Below are 23,867 nucleotides of genomic sequence, written 5' to 3'. Positions count from 1 at the left end.
ATTTATAATTAAACAATGTGTATCTTATTACATAAATGTTCAGGCATAGATATGCCAGAACATATAATGAAGCAGATAAATGCTTGTATCTGCTTATAATAAGTTGACATTTGAGAGAAGTAAGTAGTTCAGAAGTCATGCTACACAAAAGGAACACAGAAATCCAAGTCCAGAAGTCTGGGTGTGTATGCTAGGAAGAAAAAAAAAAAAACAGTGTTAAATAATAACATACCCAGGCTGATTGTAGATTGCAGATTCTCAAGATTACCTTGAGAAAGTTGCAAATGGAGAAAATAAGGAGGTATTGTATTTCTTTGATAGCTTTATTTGCTACTTCATTGTAAAATGTTTATTTAATCTTGATGGTCTCACTGTTTCATTTACCAAAGTGAGCACGTTGGTAATTCAAATACCATGGGGGGAGGTAAGAGGAATCAAGAGAAGAAGGGGATTTAATTTAGAGCAAGGTCAGAAGAGCTCTCTGAAGAGGGAGCATTCACACAGAGGACAGAGGGAAGCAAGGGAGATCCTGCACAACAGAGGCAGACTTTGAGGGAGTGGGCTTAGCATGCCCCAGGCAACAACAGCGTTGTCAGCTCAAGAAGGCTGCAGGCTCTAGAAGCGATGGCAGAAAGCAGAGCTTCATGTGTACCAGTGGCAGAAAAGGAGGCCAGGAGCAGGGGAGCGGAGGGGAACACATAGGCACGTGAATACCACTGTACGGATGTCTCACTTGTAGCTTAGTGATGGGAAGCCATTCAAAATGTTGAACTGTTAAGATGTATTTAACCAGGGCCTTTGTCTCATTCACTCAGAAGGAGTCTGTATTTTTTTTTCTTTCCTCCATTTCCTTTCCTTTGTATTTAGATCCTCCTGGTGCCTCTCTTCCAGTTCTTTTTACAGTATATAATACATTATTGTGAATCACAGCCACCCCATTCTACTGTGAAATACTAGTGAGTTCTATTTAACCATGCTTTATTTATTTATCCTCTGTCCAAACTCCCTGTGTCTCTCCTCCCAAACACTTTCCAGACTCTAGTAATTAATATTCTAAATTTAGATCTACTTCTTTTAACTTCCACACATGAGAGAGAACATATGGTTTTTGTCCTTCTGTGTCTGGCTTTATTTCACTTAACATAATGATTAGCCATTTAGCTGGAAATGTCAGGATTTCATTATTTTAAAGGCTGAATAATATTCTATTGCATATACATTTATATATATGCACACACATATGTGTATGTATTTATATTTATATCACATTTTCTTTATCCATTCATCCGTTGATGAACACCTAGGTTAAGTTCATATCTTGTGTACTGTGAACAGTGCTCCAACAAATATCTTTTTGATAGGCTGATTTCATTTCCTTTAGATGTATACCCAAAGGTGGGATAGTTGGGTCATATGCTAGATTCATTTTCAGTTTTCTGAGGAACGTCCATAATGTTCTCCATAATGGCTGCACTAATTTGCATCCCATCAACAGTGTGTTTCCTTTTCTCCACATCCTCATCATAATTTAAAAAAAAATATTTTTATAATAGCCATTCAATCTGGGGTAAGATGATATCCAATAGTGGGTTTGATCCGCATTTCCCTGATGGCTCTTGATACTGAGCATTTTTATGTATATTTTGATCATTTGTATTTTGTGTATTGAGAACTGTGCAGATTCTTCGCCCGTTTTTAATTGAATTTTTCTTGTTGAGTTTTTGAGTTCCTTATATATCCTAAATATTTTTTCCTTATCAAATGAATAGTCTTCTTAAAAATATTTATTATTTCAAATGACAGAGTGATACTGAGAGGAGAGACAGAAAAAGAGAGTGAGATCTTCTATCTGCTGGTTCACTATCTAAATGCCTACAAAAGCCAGAGCTGGGCCAAGCTGAACTCAGGATCTGGAAACTCCCTATCTAGGCCTCCCCTATGAGTGGCAGAGACTCAGGTATTTAGACCATCATTCTCTGCTTTTCCACACAGGCACATTAGCAAGAAGTTAGGTCAAACCAACCCTCTGATATGGGATTCCAGTGTCTCAAGCTTTGACTTAATCCAATGTTTCACAACGCCAGTTCTCCAAGTGAATAGTTCACAAATGTATTTTCTCCTCTTCTGATGATTCTCTTTGCTCTGTTAATTATTTCCTTTGTTGTGCAGAAGCTAGTAAGTTTGATATAATCCTATTTGCCTGATTTTGTTTTTTTGCCTGTGATTTTTATTTTTTTAATTGCCAGGATTAATATGTTGAAATTCCCTCCAGACCCTATGTATCCCTCTGGTTGCTTATTAGTTTCAGATCTTACATGTAGATCTGTGACTCATTTTGATTTTATTTTTGTTTAGGGTGAAATATAGATCAAACTTCATTCTTTGGTATGAGGTTATCCAATTTTCTAAGCATCATTTATCATAGAGGTTTTTGGTGACTGTTGAACGTCATTTGGTTTAGATGCATAGTTGTGAGTTATAGTCACTCCATTGTACTGTGATCCCCATTCTGTTTCATTGAACTATGTGTCAACTTTTATACCAGTACCATGGTGTTTTAGTTGCAATAGCTCTGTAGTATGTCTTGAAACCAGGTATTGTGATGCTTCTAGCTTTGTTTGTTTTGTTCAAGATTGCTTCGGCTATTCAGGATATTTTGTGCTTCCTTATAAATTTTTGGATTCTTTTTCTAGTTTTGGCAAGAATATCATTGGTGTTTTGATGAGGATCACATTGAATCTGCAAATTACTTTGGAAAGTATGTGCATGTTAATATCACTTTGGGAAGCATGTACATTTTAATAATATTAATTCTTCCATTTTACAAACTGTGGAAAGTCTATCTTTTTGTGTAATCTTAAGTTTCTTTCATTAGTGTTTTGTAATTTTCATTGGAGAAGTCTTTCACACCCCTGGCTAACTTTATCTTTTTCTTTTTCTTTCTTTTTTGGTAACTATTGTGAAACGGTTTGCTCTTATAATTTTTCTTCAGTGAGTTCATCATTGGCATATAAAAATGTTAGTGATTTTTCTGTGTTGCTTTTGTTTTCCAAGACTCTATGAATTTGTTCATCAGTTTTAAGTCTTTCTGTGGAGTCTAGTTTTTTTTTTTTTCAGAATGAATTCATTTCTAACTGAAAATAAAATGCATAATTATAAGAGAAGAAGCAGGCAGACCAATTAGACAGAGTACAGCTCTATAGCAGTACTCCAGGTTGGAGGTGATGGAGGCCTCGGCATTCTCATGGTTAGTCATCTTGTTGTTCACCTTGGTAGTCCAAGTCTCCTCTAGCTAGAGCTTCGCCACTAAAACATGCTGTGGTGTCCAGTTGCACGTGGTGATGGAAGTGCTCTCATTTGTGCATGGAGAAGAATGAAGCAGACTCAGCAGGCCCGTTCCTGCAGCCGGGACGGCATATTTACCTAATGCTCTACTGACCTACTAGAATACCCGAGTTCTGAGCTGTGTCATACAATCGCCTAAATAACAGCTTCTCAGGGCATTAAATCTTCCAGGAGGAAGCATGTTCTGCTTCACTGGGTTGAGCTATGATCGCATTGTCATGGTGCTGTCAGGGAAGACAAAGGAGGTTCTGGGAAAGACAAAGCTATTCGCTTGGACCTTGTGAATAGACTCAGACACTTCCTTGGCTCTTGAGTTTCCCAGCTCTGACCTGATTTTGAGCTCCATGACCCAGCTTTGTGGACAGCCTTGGCTGCCCTTCCACAGTATGGCATTTCCACAGCCTGGGCAAAGAACAAGGTTCTGGAATCCAAGTTGGTTGCTTTAATTTCATGTCTGTTTTCCAAAGGAACTTGTTAGAAATAAGAAGGAAACTTGTCTGTTCCATTTTTACTCTAGTAAATTTGCTTTCTCTTGAGTTTTTCTCAGAGTTCACTCTGATTATTTTCTATAATGATAGTCATAGTCAATGATAAAAAATAATCTTTTTCAGTACAAATATGACAGAATACAAGAGCCAAAGACACTACTGCACTCCAGATAGCCCATGTCAGCAAGTGAGACTGGCAACAAGGGAAGGCCCTGCTCCTCAGCACGTTCTTTTATGAGTTAAGTCTAAAACAACGTTGTCATTTAGTGTCATTTAGTGATTAAAGCCTCACTGTGGAGTCATGCATCAAACATTTATTCTGTGGCTACCACAGGCCAACATAGTTCACTCATATCCATTATTGTAACAGTGTAATATTTAACGTTTGCTGTTTGTTAAAATAAAAAAAAATAGCTGTTTGCTAAAATAAAAATTCAAAAGCAAAATAAATTCAGACATGTTAAAAAATAGACCTCAATATTTCTGAGTACTCAATGTCTGTGACAAGGATTAGGCAGTTATTTTAAATTGTCCAAAGCTGACCTCTTGAGCTTGCAGTGTATAAACAGGATCCCTTTCTTTGGCAGATTCATTCGTTGTTCCAGATAGTACACCCTCTAGACAGTTAAACTCAATTCTGGAACTATTCTTTCTCCTTGGCATAGCTCAGGTGTTTAGAAAAATACTCTGAACATCTCAGAATGGAATATTAAAAAACATTCTGTGTAGTAACTGTAAAAGGGAAGCATCTACGTTTAACTTGTCCCATCTATAGCTTTTGCATCAAGGATTAAACCAACTGTAGGTGGAAAATATTCAGGAAAAAAAAACTGCATCTGTAATAAATTGCTAAGGTGTTCTTTGGTTGTCATAATTATCTAAATAATATAGTATAGCAACTATTTACATAGTACTTACATTTTATCACATATTATAATCATCTACATTTGATTTAAAGTGCACAGGAGAATGGGTGTAGGTTGTATGCAAATACTATGCCATTTTATGTGAGGGGCGTAAGTATCTGTGGATTTGGGGTTCGCAGGGGTCCTGGAACCAATCCCTCCAACATGGGATCATGACAGTACAGGTAAATATTGCCACAGAAAACATGGCAATGCTTTATCTCCTCCATGATTCTTTCTTCTGTTTCCCTCCTCTCCTTCCACTCTCATCTTTTTTTTTCTTCCTCTTCCTCCTTTTAATTTTCTTGTTTTTCTTCTTTGTCACCTTCTTGGGTTTGTCATTTTCTCCAGCGTATAAGGAACTCTGGAATTCTGGAACAGGTAAAGAGATAGTCTGTTACTTGGTGAAAAACATGGTGGGGCTTTAAGTTAAGGGAAAAGTTCTAGTCTTAAAGTTTTAAGCTAAACTTTCTAGTATTGGGGTTTTATTTCCAGAAACAAATGACTTATAGATGAATGTCTTTGGCCATTCTTTCCAGGGAGACAATGCACTACTTGCATTACAGATAATGAACCTTACCATCCCAAGTTTCTAATGCATCCCTAGGTTGAGATTGTAGGCCAGGTGAAGGGGATACAAAGACAAATGGTCCATGATCCCTGCACTTAAAAGACTAGAATGGAAAATAAAAATAATCAGAATTATATTATAGAGCTAAATAGTTTTACAATAAAGACCCTCAATTGAATTCTCTCAGAAAATTGCAATGACATTGAAGCCTATAGAGATTAAATAGCTAGATTAAGGTCACAAATCTACAGCACTTGACTCACAACTGGAACCTAAACAGCTTGTAAGATAGTTCTCCAGGTTGTAAAGAATCACAGAGGAAGAAGTACCCAAGGTCAATCATAGCTTCTGAGGGGAATCCCTGTTTCAAGTCAGTTTTGAAGGATGCATGGTAGCCCATGAATCCCAAGTGAGGACACTTCATGTATAAGAGAGGCAGAAAAGTTGTCAAGAGGCCAAGAAAATCAGACACTCCTGATATCTAATAAGTCAAGTCCTCTACCCTTGTTCCTGTTCTATTGGTTAATTGTATATACATGGGTTGATATGATCTGTTTTAATTAGATGATTAATCAAGAAAATAATTTTTTTCTCTCTTTTTTTTTTTTTTGGAAAGACACACACACACACACACAGATCTCCCATTCACCAATTCACTCCCCAAATGCCTGCAATAACTGGGGCTATGCCCAGTGGAAGTCAGGAGTCTAGAACTCAATCTGTGTCTACCACTTGAGTGGCAGGAACCCAGCTACTTGAGCCATCATCTACTGCCTCCCAGGGTGCATGTTAGCAAGTAGCTGGAATCAGAAGCCTAGCCAGGACTTGAACCCAAGCACTCTGATGTGAGATATGGACGTCCCAAGTAGCATCTTAACTCTGTGCCAATTGTGAATTCTTGATCTGAGTGGTGACTGCACATATGCCCATGTTTACAATAATGTTTTAAACTAATTATATGTTCTTTTCACTTGCTGTGTGAATGTGACATTTGACACGATTGTAAAAAATGGAATAAAGAAATCTGTGGTGAGAAAGGAGCTAACTGGAAGAGAGAGCTCAATAAAGAGCCTGCCAAGAGCCGGGCTCACAGAGCTAATGTATGCGTTAGGGCTTTATTTCCTTTCACTTCCACCAATGACCATGACATTTTGCAGAGGCCTTTCCTAGTCTCCTGGTTTTGAGCAAGGAACCCCGGAATCCTGTGGTTCAGAAATCCTGATTTTGAACTTTCTCACTGTGTGGCTGTGCTGCCCTTTTCCCTGTGGATTTGGGGGCCCAGTTTTCATTGATAGGATGCACAGTCACCTTAGAATCAACATTCTGAAGCAAAGCTCATCCATAGCAGCAAGAGCTTTAAGAATTCCCTTTTCCTCCTGGATTGAGCTTAGACAGCCTGAGTTGGCAAGGAAAGCGTGTACCCTCTCAACAGAGTAGAACACTAGATGCCCTTTTGCTTGCTCATTTGAGGAATGTGAAAGCTGTTGACCCTGCAGGCACCACTTTCCTCCTGTCCAGATCCCTGTCTTCCTTCACTCCTGTGTGACTCTGCAGGGAGACAGTGGAGGTGAAGTGCTGATAACAAAGTCAAAAGGAAAGGTAGCCCTGGCATTCTTGAGCAGAGTTGGACAGAGGGACATGGGGGCTTCAGGATAGAAGGAAAGAGGAAGAAGGGGCAGCAGCTTATTCAGTCAGCTGCAAGGGAAAACAGCAAGTCAATGGCAATGGCAGCATTGCAACTGCCAGAAAGGCACAACTGAAGCTGTGGGAGGGAGGTGGTCCAGAAACCACTCTGGGCAACCAAGTCATTCCCATCTCATATGTTTTAATTTTTTCAACTGTTTGTGAGACTAAAATCCAGGCCACGTGCAACAAGGACTTTACAGGCCCTCTTGCTCTCAATAGCACAATTCTGAAGCCTCCCTATATATTCAGTTCACCACCTCTACAAGCACATGCTGAGCATAATGTGTCTGAACAGGGCTTGGAGAGCCACAGATGAGACAGTTCCTGCTCTTAAGGAGCTCTCAGTATGATTGAGGAGACAACAGGTTCTGTGACAAGGACAGTACTATACTTACTAAGGATGTGGGTTAGACCATAGGGATAAAAGAAAAAGTAAGCAGGGTCCCTGTCTTTACCACTGCACCTAGAATAACTATGTTGTATCATTTAATCCAGAATAATTAGAAGAGAAGATTTTGAATGTTCTCATAAAAGGAAATGAAAAGTGTTTGAGAGGATGCATGACTGAAGTATCTTGAGTTGATCAACACACAATGTATAAATGTGCCCAAACATCACATTGTGTGCCATAAAGACGTACAATTATTGTGTCAATAAGAATTTTAAAAACCAATAGAAAATAATCAAGAGCGATAAAAATGTTGTCTTCTCTGTGGAGCTGAGATGGTAGAGACTTAGATTTGGAGGACAACTTTTGGGAAGGAATTCTAGAAGAAAGAGTTTAAAAATTGAGTTCTGAAAACAAGAGAACAATTGAGGAAGAGACTGGGGTACAGTACCAATGGTCAAGATTTCATGATGAGGGGACTGGTGTTGTGATTCAGTGGGCTAAACTGTCTCTTGCAACTTTGGTATCCTGTGTTGGAATGCCAGTTCAAGGTCCAGGCCCATGCTACCCATTGTGGGAGACCAGGATGGTCAGCCTAGCCCAAACATGGCTACCACAACTATTTGGAAAGTGAGCCAACAAATGGAAGGTCTTTTGCTCTGTCTCCCTCCCTATTGCTCTAATAAATAAATAAGTGAATCTTTAAAAAAGATTTCCAGATTAAATCATTCTTGGGCCACTAGTGGAATGATGTTTTAGGTAAAGTGATTCATTTTTTTTTTGACAGGTAGAGTTATAGACAGTGAGAGAGAGAAAGGTCTTCCTTCCATTGGTTCACTCCCCAAATGGCCACCATGGCCGGAGCTGAGCTGATCCAAAGCCAGGAGCCAGGTGCCTCCTCCCAGTCTCCCATGTGGGTTCAGGAGTACAAGCATTTGGGCCATCCTCCACTGTCCTCCCAGTGCTACAGCAAAGAGCTGGACTGGAGGAGGAGCAACTGGGACTAGAACTGGTGCCCATACAGGATGCCAGCACCACTAAGTGAGCCACGGTGCGGGCCCTAGGTAAAGTAACTCTATGATAATGTAGAGCAATGGAACATGATAAGGAAAAATGAAGAATCATGGTATTGTCTATCTTGATTCCTCAATGGATTCATGAAAATTTGCAACACAAGGTAGACCACTGATGCACTGGGAACCTAACTCACCTTGCTGACATTTTCAAGACACTTAAATTGTTTGGTTGTACAAAAATTTTCTTTTTTAGTAGAATAAAGAAGAAACTGCATTTGTTTATTGAAAGTCTGTAAGGTGTTGGAGTATTGACAGCAGGAAATTTATTTCTCAACTTGTACTTTTACCAAGAGGTATCAAATTGCTCAAGAATGAATATGCTGTCAACTATTGGCATTTCCTGGTGAAGACTCACAATTAGAGGGAGAACGCTGGACATAAGGCATTGTTCATCATGGGTCTTGGGACATCTTCCTGAAGGTCTGAGACTTACATTGAATATTTGAGAACCAATGCCATTGAATTAAATAGATAGGAATCTTCATCCTAGAATAGAGAGACATTCAGTCATGCGTGTGTTACTTGAGCCACTGCTGCTTCCTCACTTGCACTGACTCATGAAGTGCTACTTCGTGTGCTGTAGCTACTTGTCAGCCTTATGACTCAACAAACTGAACTATTGGCCAAACCAAATGTTGTTGCTCAATTACAGCTGCTCTGTCACGGCACATGCAATGTTGAATATGACCCTACTAGCTTCAGATCTGCCAGTCTTTATTTCGTTAAGAGGAGCAGAAAGGAAGCAGGTGGAGAAACAGCCTGACCTTGGCTACAAAGGGCAACAGGATGCCGCAGATTCAAGGTCATGCTGTTTTCCCCTCTGTTGAAATGGTTGTCTATGACAAATCTATGCTAATATAATGAATAAGGAAAATAATTTCTTAAAGACAAATACTTTGTACCAAGTTTTGTTTTTTTGGGGGGTAGGGGAGGTGAGCTAGCCAATGGGTGCTGTCAGCTCATTTTAGAGTCTAGCTTCCAATTTTGATGCAAACCAGGGTCAAGGAGCATGGAATCCATAGAAAGGCCAAGACCAAAGTTTCAAGCTGGAAGTGAGCAACTCTGCAGGGCTGGCTGAGCAGATAGTTGTTTTCTCATAATCCCTTCTTTTCTTCTCACTCTCCTCTCATAGAGTGGCCAGACATCACTTAAGTCAGAAAAACACTGCCATCCATGTGTGGGGACGGAGTGGCCTGGCCCTGAATGGTCACTTGCTTTATTTTATTCAACTTTCCACTCTTAAATCTTTCTCTTCTCAACTAAGAGGATATGACTATCATCTCACTAAAGTGAAATGCAGTGGTCTTTAACATATCAGAAGGAAGTTTCATAGAATAAAATAAAATAAAATATGCAGGAAAAGTAAGCATTCTGCAAAAGGAAAGTATAACTTCTTGGTCCTATAGGAGCAAGTGCTTCCAGATGTGACGTGCAGCCCCTTTGAGATCCACCTGCCATAATGTATGAACACACTGCCCTCTGTCTGCATCATCTTGTGCTGGGTCGCTTCATTTCCCCTCTAGCTTTCAGTCATATCATCTCTCTACAACCAGGCAGCTCTCAGGCAGTGAATGTGTGTCCTAAAGTTTGTCCTTGGATGGATTGGTAAAGATGATTTTTTTTTGACAGGCAGAGTTAGACAGAGAGAGAGAGAGAGAGAGAGAGAGAGAGAGAGAGAGAGAGAAAGAGAAAGGTCTTCCTTTTTTCCTTTTCCGTTGGTTCACCCCTCCAAGTGGCTGCCACGGCCAGCACGTTGCGGCTGGTGTGCTGCGCTGATCCGAAGCCTGGAGACAGATGCTTCCTCCTGGTCTCCCATGCGGGTGCAGAGCCCAAGGACCTGGGCCATCCTCCACTGCACTCCCGGGCCACAGCAGAGAGCTGGACTGGAAGAGGAGCAACCAGGACAGAATCCAGCGCCCCAACCTGGACTAGAACCCGAGGTGCCAGCACTGCAGGCAGAGGATTAGTCTAGTGAGCCGCGGCGCTGGCCAAGATGATTCTTTTGACACAAGCCTTGGCTCTAGAAATGAACTGCTGAAAGATCAAGAGTCTATTGTTGGGGTCAGCACTGTGTCTTAGTGGGTAAAGCCGCCACCTGCGGTGCTGGCATCCCATGTGGGCACCAGTTCAAGATCCACTTTCAGTCCCACTGTCTGCTATGGCCTGGGAGGGCAGTAGAGGATGGCCCAAGTGCTTAGGTCCCTGCACCTGCATAGGAGACTCAGAAGAAGCTCTGGGTTCACAGCTTTGGATTGGTCCAGTGCTGGTTATTGTGGCCATATGGGCCATATGAGTGGATGGGAAACTTCTCTCTCTGCCTCTGCCTCTCTGTAACTCTGCCTTTCAAATAAATGAATGAATGAATCAATGAATGAATAAATCTTTTTTAAAAAAGAGTCTATTGCTTGTGGGCTGGACATCTGGTCACTGACACGTGGACTCATGCAGCATTGTGTACCCAAACGAGAATTCTTAGCTCTGGTCTTATTGCTCTGACTCTATTTCTGATGGAAATATTGAGTTCTCTTTTTTTTAGATTTATTTATTTATTTGAAAGGCAGAATTACAGAGCAAGCGAAGGAGAGAAGAGATAGAAACAGAGACAGAGACAGAGAGACAGACAAACAGACAGATCTTCCATCTGCTAGTTCACTCCCCAAATGTCCCTAACAGCCAGGGCTGGGCCAGGCTGAAGCCAGGAGATACGAGCTTTCTTTCAAGTCTCCAGTGTGAGTGGCAGGGGCCCAACCACTAGAAGTTGGTTTCATAATCAGTTGTAGTAAATGTTCTTCAGGGAGCTGACAACATCAATCTACCAAATAAGGCAACTCCTTCACAGGAGGCTAAACCCTTTGTCTCCACTCTGCACTGTAGTGGCTTTGCAGAACACCTGTTCTCAGAGCCTCAGTTTCCAATAATATAAATGCAAACAATTTTAAACTCTCAAATGTTACACCGATGTGATTACAGTGTTCATATTAGTATCCAGAATTGTGATTTTTTTAGATTATTTTTGACAATCTGCTTTGAGTGAGATAATATGCTGGATTTTTATGTGGTTCTGCTTATTTGATTTTCACACCAATTTTGTGAAATAAGAAAAAGAACAGATTCAGTTATCTAGCATCACACAGGCAGCAAGCAAAAGGGCTGGGATTCTAACTCTGAACTACTTGACTTTACAGGGATCATTTATCTTTTGTTTGTGTTAAGATATTATTCTTATTATGACTTTTTTTGAAAATGGAAAACTACAACAGAAATCTTCAGTGGACATTTAAGTATTCAGTTTGGAACATTACATTTATTTAGATTAAAGTTTAGCAAAATTGGTAGGTTTTTCATTGAAGATTAAATAGGATCTCTGACAACTTTCACAATAGTAACAGATCGGTATTTATTTTGTGGTCTGATGTTGGCCTAGGGATTTATAATGATCCCTGTTTTTCCAGCCCCTACTAAGGAGGGCTGTGACTTCCTCATTTTATGGATGAAAAAAGGGAGAGATAGAAACACAGGGTTTGGGGGGGTCTTCCCAGGAAGGGCTGCCTCAACTGTGTGTACTGTGTGCACTGTCTCTCCCCCGATGCCAAGGCTGCAGCAGAATGAACGAATATGTACACACAATTCATGATGAAAACAACGGAGGGATTAAGCAAGCTCTCTAAGGGTGAGGACCACTCTGATGGCGGTCTGGTCTTTCTGATTTCCACCATTGCTCAAGTTATTCCAGAATATGCATCCTCATGTTTAGATGAATAACTGTGACTCCAGTGACAAATATAAGAGCCTGTTGTTTCTTTGCCAGGATATTGAGCTGGCTTTGCGTCACTGTGAAGAGGGAAATGAGTTCTCGGGCTGGGTTTAAGGAACAAGCTAAGCCCAGACTATCAAAATTCTTGATTCGTGGTTATGATCAGAGCCTTGAGCAACGGCCTCATTCAGGTATGGGATGAGAAAGCAGACTTGCACCAAATGGAAAACTGAAAGCTCCTTAGTAAAAAAAAATCTTTTTTCCTTCTTTTTTACAAAGGGATAGCATATGAGGCTACATTGGTAACATAATACTTTGGACTAAATTTTAACATTTTCATCTGGTAATTTAATTTTATTTATTTGAGGTAAGAAAGCTCCCAGTTACTTAACACTAGCTGTGCAACAGGTTCTATCTGAAGGCTTGACCAGTATCAGCTCAATTCTTTGCCAAGTTAATTATTTGCTGTATTATAAGATGGGTACCATGGGCCACGTTGCCTGAGTTCACAATGATAGCAATTGTTAGCAGTGAGTCTTTAGTCCAGTGATGTCTGACTCTCAAGGGTGTGTTCTTAAGCAGTGTCCTGTGTGTTTTGAGCAGCTCCTTCCTGATGTCCTTGAACCAGGTTTCTAGTCACTCTCCACATGTGGAGATTAAGGCCTACAACAGTATGTGGCAACACTTACATAGAATTTCACCTGTGTCAACACTCATTCCCAAAGCAACCCTTTAGGTAGGTGTTCTTGATTTCAATTTTATAGATCAGCAACTGAATGCAGAGAGGTTAAGGAACCAAGATCACATACCAGTAGGTAGTGGAAGTGGGATTCAAATCCCAGGCACTACCCTCCCAAAGTCACATAATTCCTTCTTGTCCCTCTGAGTTACTAACTTAATTAATGTGCCTAAATAAGTATGCAACTCTTTCAAAGAATTACTCTGCCTATTTTCAAAATTGAAGCAACATGTGAATTTTAGGCTTTTACTAATCCTCCAACTTTTATATCCATGATATTTTTCATCATATGAAGCCTTAAGTTATAAATAAAAATAGGTTTATTTTTTATTCAAAGCATTAAGAATATGCAAACAAGATATATTGAGAACGCAGGGCCTGCAGCTTGCAGTTCTGGGCTTGATGGCAGTAGGTAAAGGGAGGCACCAAATCACCTGCCCCTGGAAGAAAGGAGCTCTAGTCTTATGCTTTCCTTTTCCCATAGCAGAATACCAACATACCTACGGAAATGGCCGTGGCAGCCTTAATTCTCAGACTTGTTGAACCAATAGAAATGGGAACCTTTGACTTTGAACAAATTATATCTAATATTTAATTTTTTCCAAGGGAGACATCAAGTTCACAGGTAAACAGTCACATCTGGACTTACTCAGTGCCAAGTGGATAGACAGACAGGCAGACAGATACCAAGCAAAATGGTGCTGATAGCTCAGCATTCAGGAGTGTTGAGACAGACAGAATTGCACTTTTATCCCAGCTCTGTTATTCATAGCTACTGTCATCCAGGTCAAGATTTGGGCCTCAGTTGCTTCAATTGTGAGTTGGGGCATCAGTCAATAGATGTATATTGAATGTCTACAAGTTTTCAGCCACTGTTCTAGGTACTTCATAGAACAATGAACAAAATAGACAAAAACAGAGGCACAAAAAGATAGACATTATGAAAGAACGTGAAGGCAGAAAATTCCCCAGTAAATGTACAAAAGAAATCCAAAGTAAACAATATATTCTCCAGTTAAAAGATACAGACTGGCCAAGTGGATTAAAAAACAAGACCCATCTATTTGCTGCCTATAAGAAACACATCTCATCAACAAAGATACAGGCAGACTGAAAGTGAAAGGATGGAAAAAGATAGTCCATGCTAATGGAAAGCAAAAAAGGGCTGGTGGAGCCATACTAAGACAAAACAGACTTTAACACAAAAACTATTAAAAGAGAACAAAGAAGGGCATTATAAATTGATTAAGGGATCAATTCAATGGGAATATGTGACTAAAATAAGTATATACACACCTAATTACAGGACAAGTGGCTATTTAAAAGAAACGCTAGAGTCTGGCACTGTGGTATAGTGGGCAAGGCTGTCACCTGTGTCAACACTCATTCCCAAAGCAACCATTTAGGTAGGTGTTCTTGATTTCAATTTTATAGATCAGCAACCGAATGCAGAGAGGTTAAGGAACCAAGATCACATACCAGTAGGTAGTGGAAATATCCCATGTGGGCGCAGGTTTGGGTCCCAGCTGCTCCACTTTGGATCCAGCTCTCTGATGTGGCCTGGGAAAGCAGTGGGGGATGGCCCAGGTCCTTGGGCCCCTGTGCCTGCATAGAAGACTCACAAGAAGCTCCTGGCTCCTGGCTGCAGATCAGCCCAGCACCAGCCTGTGCGGCCACTTGAGGAATGAACCAGTGGACAGAAGACCCCTCTCACCCTCTTTCTCCCTGCCTCTGCCTCTCTGTAACTGTGGCTTTAAAATAAATAAATAAATAAATAAATAAATAAATAAATAAATATTTAAAATATGTTAATGTATCTAAAGGCAGGCAAACACTCCAATACAATAGTAACACCCCACTTTCATCAATGGATAGATTAACCAGACAGAAAATCAACAAAGAAACAACAGAGTTAATTGACACTATAGATCAAATGGACCTGACTGATATCTACAGAACTTTTCACCCCACAGTTGCAGAAGGCACATTCTTCTCACCAATGCATGGAAATTTCTCTAGGATAGACCACATGGTAGGCCATAAAGCAAGTCTCAGCAAATTCAAAAAATCAACATCATACCATGCATCTTCTCTGACCACAATGGAATTAAGCTGGAAACCAACAATTCATGAATCTCTAGGACATATGCAAACACATGGAGACTGAACAACATGCTCCTGAATGAACAGTGTATCACAGAATAAATCAAAAGAGAAATCAAAAAATTTTTGGAAATGAACGAAGATGACAATGCATCATATCAAAACTTATGGGATACTGCAAAAGCAGTGTTAAGAGGGAATTTTATAGTGATAGGTGCCTACGTCAAGAAATCTAAAATTCAACAATTAAATAAACTATCACTGTATCTCAAGGACTTAGAAAAGCAACAATAAACCAAGCTCCGAGTAAGAAATATTTAAAATTTGAGAAGAAATAAACAAAAATTGAAACAAAAATACAAAACATCAGTAAAATTAAAAGCTATTTTTTGAAAAAATAAACAAAATTGACATACCCATCTAACCATAGAGAGATAAAGAGGACCTAAATTAATAAAATCAGAGACGAAAAAGGAGATGTAATGACAGATACCACAGAAATAAAAAGAATCATCAGGAATTACTACAAAGAGCTGTATGCCAACAAATGAGGAAATCTAGAAGAAATGGATAGAGTCCTGGACATATACAATCTACCAAAATTGATTCATCAAGACATAGAACACCTAAACAAACCAAACCAAGACAGAGATTGAATCAGTAGTAAAGTCCGCCCAACAAAGAAAAGGCCAGGTCCTGATGGCTCCACTGCTGAACTCTACCAGACATTTAAAGAAGAATCAAACCCAATTCTTCTCAAGCTATTCAAAACAATTGAAAGGGAGGGTATCCTTCCAAACTTCTTCTATGAAGCCAGCATTACCTTAATTCCTAACACAGAAAGAGAAACAACAGAGAAAGAACTAATGACCACTTTCTCTGATGAAATTAGATGCAAAAATCCTTAACAAAATACCACCCAATCGAATACAGCAACACATCAGAAAGATCATCCACCCAGACCAAGTGGGATTTAACTGTGGTATGCAGTGATGGTGCAACATTTGCAAATCAACAAATGTGATTTGCAAAAGCCATATGATTATCTCAATACATGAAAAGAAGCATTTGATAAAATACAACATCCTTTTATGATGAAAACCTTAAGCAAATTGACTATAGAAGGAACATTCCTCAACATAACCAAGGCAATCTATGATAAATCCACAAGAAGCATCTTATTGAATGGGGAAAAATTGGAGGCATTCCCACTAAGATCTGGAAGCAGATAAGGATGCCTACTCTCACCATTGATACTCAGTATAGTCCTGGAGTTTTAGTTACAGCCATCAGGCAAAAAAAAAGAAGTCAAAGAGATACAAATTGGGAAGAAGGAAGTCAAACTATCCTTATTTGCAGATTGCAAAAGGGTACCCAAAAGACTCCACTAAGAGACTATTAGAACTCACAAAAGGGTTTGGTAAAGTAGCAGGCTATAAAATCACACAAAAATTAATAGCCTTTGTATACACAATGCCATAGATGTGAAAGAACTGCTAAGATCAACCTGATTCAGAATAGTTATAAAAATTTTAAATATGTTGGAATAAATTTAATGAAAGACATAAAAAAATGAAAATTACAAAACATTAAAGAAAGAAGTAGAAGAAGACATAAAAAAGTGGAAAAATCTTTCATGTTTATGGATTTGAAGTATAAATGTCATCAAAATGTCCATACTACTGAAAACAATTTACAGATTCAATGTGATCCCAATCAAAATACTGACATTTATCTCAGATCTAGAAAAAATGATGCTAAAATTTATATGGAAACGCAAGAGACCCTGAATAGCTTAAGGCAATCTTAAACAACAAAAACAAAACCAGAAGCATCAGAATATCAGATCTCAAAACATACTATTCGGCAGGTATAATCAAAAGAGCCTGGTATTGACACAAAAACAAATGCATAGATCAATGTAACAGAATAGAAACTCCAGAAATCAATTCACACATCAGCAAGCAACTTATTTTTGACAAATCCCTTGAGCTCAATCCCTAGAGCAAAGACAGTCTCTTCAACAAACAGTGCTGAGAAAACTAGATCTCTGCATTCAGAAGCATGAAACTAGACCCCTACCCTACACTTTACACAAAAATCCATTCAAAACGGAGCAAAGATATAAATCTATGACCTGATACCATCAAATTACTAGAGAACATTGAGGAAACTCTGCAAGACATTGGTGTAGGCAAAGACTTCTTGGAAAAGCCCCCAGAAACACAGACAATCAAAGCCAAAATTGACAAATGGGATTATATCAAGCTGAGAAGATTCAGCACCACAAAAGAAACACTCAAGAAAATGAAGAGGCAACTGACAGAACTGGAGAAAATATTTGCAAACTACACAACTGATAAAGAGTTATCATCCAGAAGCTATAAAGAGCTCAAGAAATCTAACAGCAAATCGAACAATCCAGTTAAGAAATGGGTAAAGGACTTGAGCAGGTATATTTCTTTTTTTTTCTAAAGATTTATTTATTTATTTGAAAGTCAGAGTTACACAGAGAGAGAGGGAGAGGCAGAGAGAGAGAGAGAGAGAGAGAGAGAAAGAAAGAGAGAGAGAGAGAGGTCTTCCATCCGCTGGTTCCCTCTCTAATTGGCTGCAATGGCCAGAGCTATGCCAATCCAAAACTAGGAGGCAGGAGCGTCTTCTGGGTTTTCCACATGGGTGCAGGGGCCCAAGTACTTGGGCTATCTTCCACTTCTTTCCTAGGCCATAGTATGGAGCCGATCGGAAGTCAAGCAGCCAGAACTCGAACCCGTGCCCATATGGGATCCTGACACTGCAGGTGGCAGCTTTACCCACTATGCCACAGTGCCGGCCCTGAGCAGACATTTTTCAAAAGAGGAAATTCAAATGGCCAACAGACACTTCAGAAAATGTTCAGGATCACCAGCCATTGGGAAAATGCAAATCAAAACTACAATGAGGTTTCACTTCACTCCAGCTAGGATGGCCTTCTTACAGAAGTCAACAAACAACAAATGCTGGTGAGAATGTGGGGAAAAGGTACCCTAGTCCATTGTTGGTGGGAATGTAAATTGGTGCAGCCACTGTGGAAGACAGTATGAAGATACCTCAGAAATATGAATATAGACCTACCATGTGATTCAGCCATCCCACTCCTGAGAATTTACCCAAACAAAAAGAAATTAGCGTCTGAAAGAGTTATTTGTAGCGCCATGTTCATTACAGCACAATTCACAATAGCTAAGATACGGAATAAACCCTAAGTCCATCAACTGGAGGCTGGATAAAGAAATTATGGTATATATACACTATAGAATAGTACTCAGCTGTCAAGAAAAAAAATGAAATCCTGTCTTTTGCAATAAGATAAATGCAACTGGAAACCATTATACTTAATGAAATAAGCCAGTCCTAAAAAGACAGGTATCATAGGTTTTCCCTGATCCAAGTACCTGAAATGTAATGTATTGGAGTGAAATAGACATTTTGAGATTTGATGATTATTTACAGGCTTTGTCTCTTCCATTGAGGAACAATGTTTGCTTTTCTCTTCATACTATTTGTTGAACTCTTTTACTTAATGTAGGATTAACTACATGCTCATTAACTAAACTGTAAATAGATCAATGTAAAAATTAAGAGTTGTAATATGAGTGGGAGGAGGAGGAATGGTTGGAGCATGGGTAGGAGGGAGGATAGGGGTTAAGCTTTCAATGTGTTCCTAAATCTGTATATATGAAATGCATGAAACTTGGGTAACAAATAATTTTAAAGAAAAAGAAAAAATTAATATGAAGTGAGACATTCATGCGTGTGATCATACTGTTCGGAAAGAAGGGTATATATTCTCATACACACGGTATGATATGAAGCACTATCGATAATTATATACCAATGATATTATATCCATACAATTTTTATATATTAACTTCCACAAAATAAAAAAAATACTGTATTTGTCTTTCTGGATTGCCTTATTTCACTTAGCATAATGATCTTACTCACCTGCTGTTAGAATGTCTATTATCCAAAAATAAAAAAAAAAATAATAAAGGCTGGTGGGGTTTTGGAGGAGAGGGTTACCCTAGTACACTGTTAGAGAAGAGCTTTGAGGCAGGAACATGCCTGGTTCAATCAAGGGACTATCCAGTGTGGCTGAAGTAGATTGAATGGGAACCAGGAGGCACAGGAACATACAGCAGTAGCAATGCCATCAGTTTTTCAGACTGAGTGACTGGGAATACGGAGCTGTCCTTTCCTGAAATGGGAAAACTTGATAAGGAAGGTATATGGCGCTGGACAAGTTCAGATTGAGATTCTTATTTCTACCAAGAGAGACATCTAGGCGTCAGTTGGACATTCGAATCTGGAGGCAGCAGTGTGGACATACTCTAGGTAGGAAAGATGTTTAAAGCCACAGAACTGGGGAGAAGCAGAGAAGGGATGAGGCCTGTGTCCCAAGGTTCAGGGTGCACTAATGTTTCAGGGTCTTGGAAGAACTGACAATAATATAAGAGAGGCAGAGGGGAGTGTGGTATTCTGGTAGCCGAGGGAGGAGAGCTACCAGAAGGGAAGGGAAGAAGGAAGAGGAAGGGAGCTGCTTGATGAAAGATGTTAGGTAGGTCACTACTGCCCTCACAGTATTATTGTATGAATTAAATAAAATAGTAATTTGTACAGTAGCAAAATATTTGGCATGACACCACAGTCAGTTATGGTTTGCATTTTAAAACAATTTCTATTTGGGACTTCCAAAAGTAACAGGTAATGTCATTCAAAATTTCATAAAAGGAACTTCATTTACTAATATTGTGACTTTGTTTCCAGAACTAAAACATTTTAAAAAACAAATTTTATGTTTAATTGGCACAGACTTACTTAAACATACTTATGTGACACGGTATGGCATTTTAATTTACCTATAAAATATGTAATGATCAGGGGTCAGCACTGTTGCATCAAAGGCTAAGCTTCTGCCTGCAGCACTGGCATCCCATATGGATGACAGTTCAAGTCCCGGCTGCTCCACTTCTGATCCAGCTCCCTGCTAATGCACCTGGGAAAGCAGCAGAGGCTGGTCCAAGCATTTGGGCTCCTGCACACATGTGGGAGACCTGGAAGAAGCTCCTGGCTCTTGGGTTTGGATCAGCACAGCTCCTGCCATTGCAGCCATGTAGGGAGTAAATCAGTAGATGGAAGACCTTTCTCTCTGTCTCTCCCCTCTCTGTCTGTAACTCTGCCTGTCAAATAAATAAATAAAATCTTTAAAGAAAAATGTGTAATGATCAGACCATGGTATTCACAGTATTTATCATCTCAGATATTTAACATTCCTGACAATAAAACTTTTAAAATGTAAGGAAATCAAGCATATTTAGAGGTATTTTACAAAAACTTTTCCACATAAAATTTATTTGTGCTTCCATAATGGAAGTTTATACTTTAAAAAAAGAAAACTCACTTTGTCCTAGTTGAAGATAACTGAGGCCTAATGACTTTCTTCCGATTGTATAATGAGATGCCAGGCAAATCTCCAGGAGGCACAGCCATGGGCATCAGATCTCTGCTCTTAGGCTTGAGATGCCCACACACCACACCTGTGGGCAGGTGAGCCCAGCCAACAAGACATTCACTCACGGGGAGTCATCTGCAGATCTTCCAAAGACTAGAACATTTGTCAGAAGTAACTCTAAGACTTTTCCTGTGGAGACAAATGCAAATATAGAACATGGACATTTTGAACAATTCTGGTGACATGTGGCCCCAGTTCCCACAAGACACGGAGTTCTGTGAGGACACCCCCACTAAGAGTTTCATAAACAGGGATAGTATCTCAATGGGGACCTGTGCTGAATGGGTGTACCACGTAGCAGAAGAGAGTGGGAAACCTAGTCTCTAGATCTGTGTTGTTTCACATGATATTTTAATGACATTTTTAAAATGCCCCTCCTTCTACAATGTAAACCTCTCTGAGAGGCTGGAGATATGTTTACTTAACCGAAGTTGTAACCCCTACCATCAAGTGTGGAGTTGGTGCTCAATAAGCACTTGCCATGTGAGTGTGTTCTGCTTCCTTCGAGAGGCCTGCTGATGTCTAATCCCATTGCAGGCTCAAAGCACACCCAGGTAGACAGCTTGGAGTGTCTTAAATTCACAGGTGCAAACCAATGTGCTGGAGATGATGAATAATTGCTCAGGATATGTAGGTCCCCAGACTTTGAATTCAGAGCCTAAAATGAGGGGTGAATGTGGAGTCTACTGGGCTGTGTACTCCATGGGGGAAGGAGGTGCATTTATTCCCCATATTTTACCTCCAGAGGTTTCATAGCACTGGGCCTATACTAGTTCTTCAATAATTCATTTTTAAATAATTAGTTAATCACACAAGGTGTTTGAAATAGTAATGTTGAAAATGGACTGACCCAGTGTTGAGTACTAGAAGTAATGATGTTCAGGAAGGACTTGCGGTGAGCTCCACTGGGTGAATGTTTCATCTCCTTTTTTTAGTGTTTGGAATGGCTTCTAGGACACAGCAGACACCCAAGAAATACCATTTTGAAGAATATTACAGTCAAATAAAACCAGGGTCTGACAATGACTATCAGTCAATTGAAAATTGATTTTCTAAATTTTTAAAAAGTTTTATTTAGTTCTACCTTGAATCTATAGCTATGTCAAATATTATAAAAATGGTTTTGTGAAACTCCAGCCATTTTGGCAATATCTTGAAATGTTCAAATACCAAATATTGATTGAATTGTAATGTTTCACATGGGAGCTAGACAAAGAGCTTAATTCTCATTGTACAGAGTATGTCATATTATAGTTATGAAATGAAAATTTTAATTTTTAATTATATCCCTAAATTTGGAAGCAAATTTAAGAGCAGGCAGTGATGTCACTGAGGTATAACAAGATCACTCAATGTTGAATAAATGGCAGAATTCATAATGATTTTCATTCATTCTCAGGAACTGTTTACAGGTACACTTTCTATATCAGTGGCTTTCTTAGAGTTATGATTCCAGTTATGGGCAGTAGCACAATAAAAACAGAAGCTAATAACATTTTCTATAATTACCTCTTCATCCATAAATCAAGCCATATCAATTATTCGATAATAATAAAGTTACTATGAAGTTTAAGTGAAATAGAGTTGTGATTCTTGCTTGTTAACTGGAGTGCAAGAGCAGTTAGTGGGGACCCTCAAAGTGGTCCAAAATTCTAGGTTGAGCTCTCCTTCTGTTTGGATGAATCTGCAAAGACAAACATTTTTTATTCAGAGTGACTTTACTTTGGGAAAATTGCCAGTTGGTAACACAAGAGGGTTAAATGGAGATAACAATCATGCAAAATATTTGGCACTATAACTACTTCAAATATGAGCTCGTAAATGTAAATGTTATTTCCCATAGTCCTCACCCTTCTTCCTGTTTCATCTCTTTTCAACTACTTCACGTCTGAATCATGGCTCTATTCCACTCCCTGAAGAAACTGCTTTCCGATGATTTACAATTTCCTTCTTTTCCCCCCGGACTTCTAGATCTTTTTTTATTTCCTTGCTGCTCCCAATTATGAAGTTCAGGGAGCTGAAAGTAAATTAGTTCCACCTTGAAAACTCTTAGTGTAGTAGGCATGTAAATGATACTAAGTAAAAGTAAGAGAGAGAGAGAGAGAGAGAGAGAGAGAGAGAGAGAGAGAGAGAGAAAAGAAGCAGAAGAAAAAAGAAGGAGGAGGAGGAGGAAGAAAGTAAAGGGAGAAGGAGAGAGAGGGGAGGAAGAGGGGAAAGGAAGGGAAGGAGAGGGGAGAGAAGAGGGGGAGGAGAGGAGAGAAGAGAGGGAAGAGAAGAAGACGACTAAATCCAAGATATTAAAGGTTCAACTTGTGTTGTTAGACATAAGATGTCAAAAAGAACTTGAAGTGCTGGTCATTTCACCATTGTGATGTTTTGTACTTGTCACCATTCAAATACAGACTGAAAGTCAACAAAGCTGGAGCTTTAGGACATGTAGCAAGGGAGGACAGTCCTTTTTTTACATTTGGGAGAGTTTATTATTCTGATTTACTGAAACAAAATATTCCATCAAATTACCCAGGAAAATCCAGGCGGCAGAAATATATAACATGTTCATTTCTTCAAGAGGTCTCAAATAAGTTTTCAAAGGCCAAACAATGATATATGTACTATGCCATTTAAGTCACTTCTACATTCTGTACTTAAGAACTCAAGCATAGAAATAAACTTTGTGATGCTGAGGTAACTTTGTAATCCTCTCCAACATGACTGCATAGGTGTTTAAGGTTACGTGTGAACACCACTGTGTGTTCTCAAGTCACTTGATTGATCAATCAATCCATTTGAATTTTAGACCCAAAGCAGCATTAAATATGCACCTGAAGGAAGTATCTTCAGTGTGTCCATGTGTTCTTGTATTATACATATGGGTAGGTCATGAGTTTAAGTTCAGAAAAGGTGACTGAAACACATTAATAATTGAATGTTAGAAACCTGCTGTTGTTGGTAATACAGAAACATACAGTGTCTTCATATTCAAACTCTTCATGGGGATGTCTTCAGTAATTTAATCTGTTTGAGTCTCGTTGAGAAACAGCTTCAGCTTCCTGCTCCGGAGGCCGAACACGTTGGTTGCTTCGTAGAGAAGACCTTGATGGGTGAGAGGGAGGACAGTCCTTTTTAATATCAGGCTTTTCCTGGTCAAAATTTTTCCTGGTCAAGCCCAAAACTTGACCATTATTTCAAGAAGGTAGAAAACTGTCCTATGAAGACAGACTTCAAGGACAGGCCTGACCTTTGGTATGAACTTCTAAGAAG

General features: G+C 39.3%; 1 long non-coding RNA gene across 2 annotated transcripts in view; it reads right to left on the bottom strand.

The window, feature by feature from the left end:
* Nucleotides 1-4,210: 4,210 nt before the first annotated feature.
* LOC133765103 (uncharacterized) overlaps nt 4,211-23,867 on the bottom strand; it is a 60,346-nt gene continuing 40,689 nt past the window's right edge. The window contains exons 3-6 of one of the 2 annotated variants that reach the window (XR_009866575.1): nt 22,116-22,290; nt 20,496-20,735; nt 8,815-8,945; nt 4,211-5,110 (exon numbers count right to left, since the gene is read on the bottom strand). This is a non-coding gene — a long non-coding RNA (uncharacterized LOC133765103). The remainder of the gene's footprint in view (nt 5,111-8,814; nt 8,946-20,495; nt 20,736-22,115; nt 22,291-23,867) is intronic. The other variant, XR_009866576.1, reaches the window with a different exon arrangement.

This window comes from Lepus europaeus, chromosome 8 (genome assembly GCF_033115175.1).
Source record: "Lepus europaeus isolate LE1 chromosome 8, mLepTim1.pri, whole genome shotgun sequence".
Lineage (NCBI taxonomy): Eukaryota > Metazoa > Chordata > Mammalia > Lagomorpha > Leporidae > Lepus > Lepus europaeus.
This window is presented reverse-complemented; position numbering and strand designations above follow the sequence as displayed.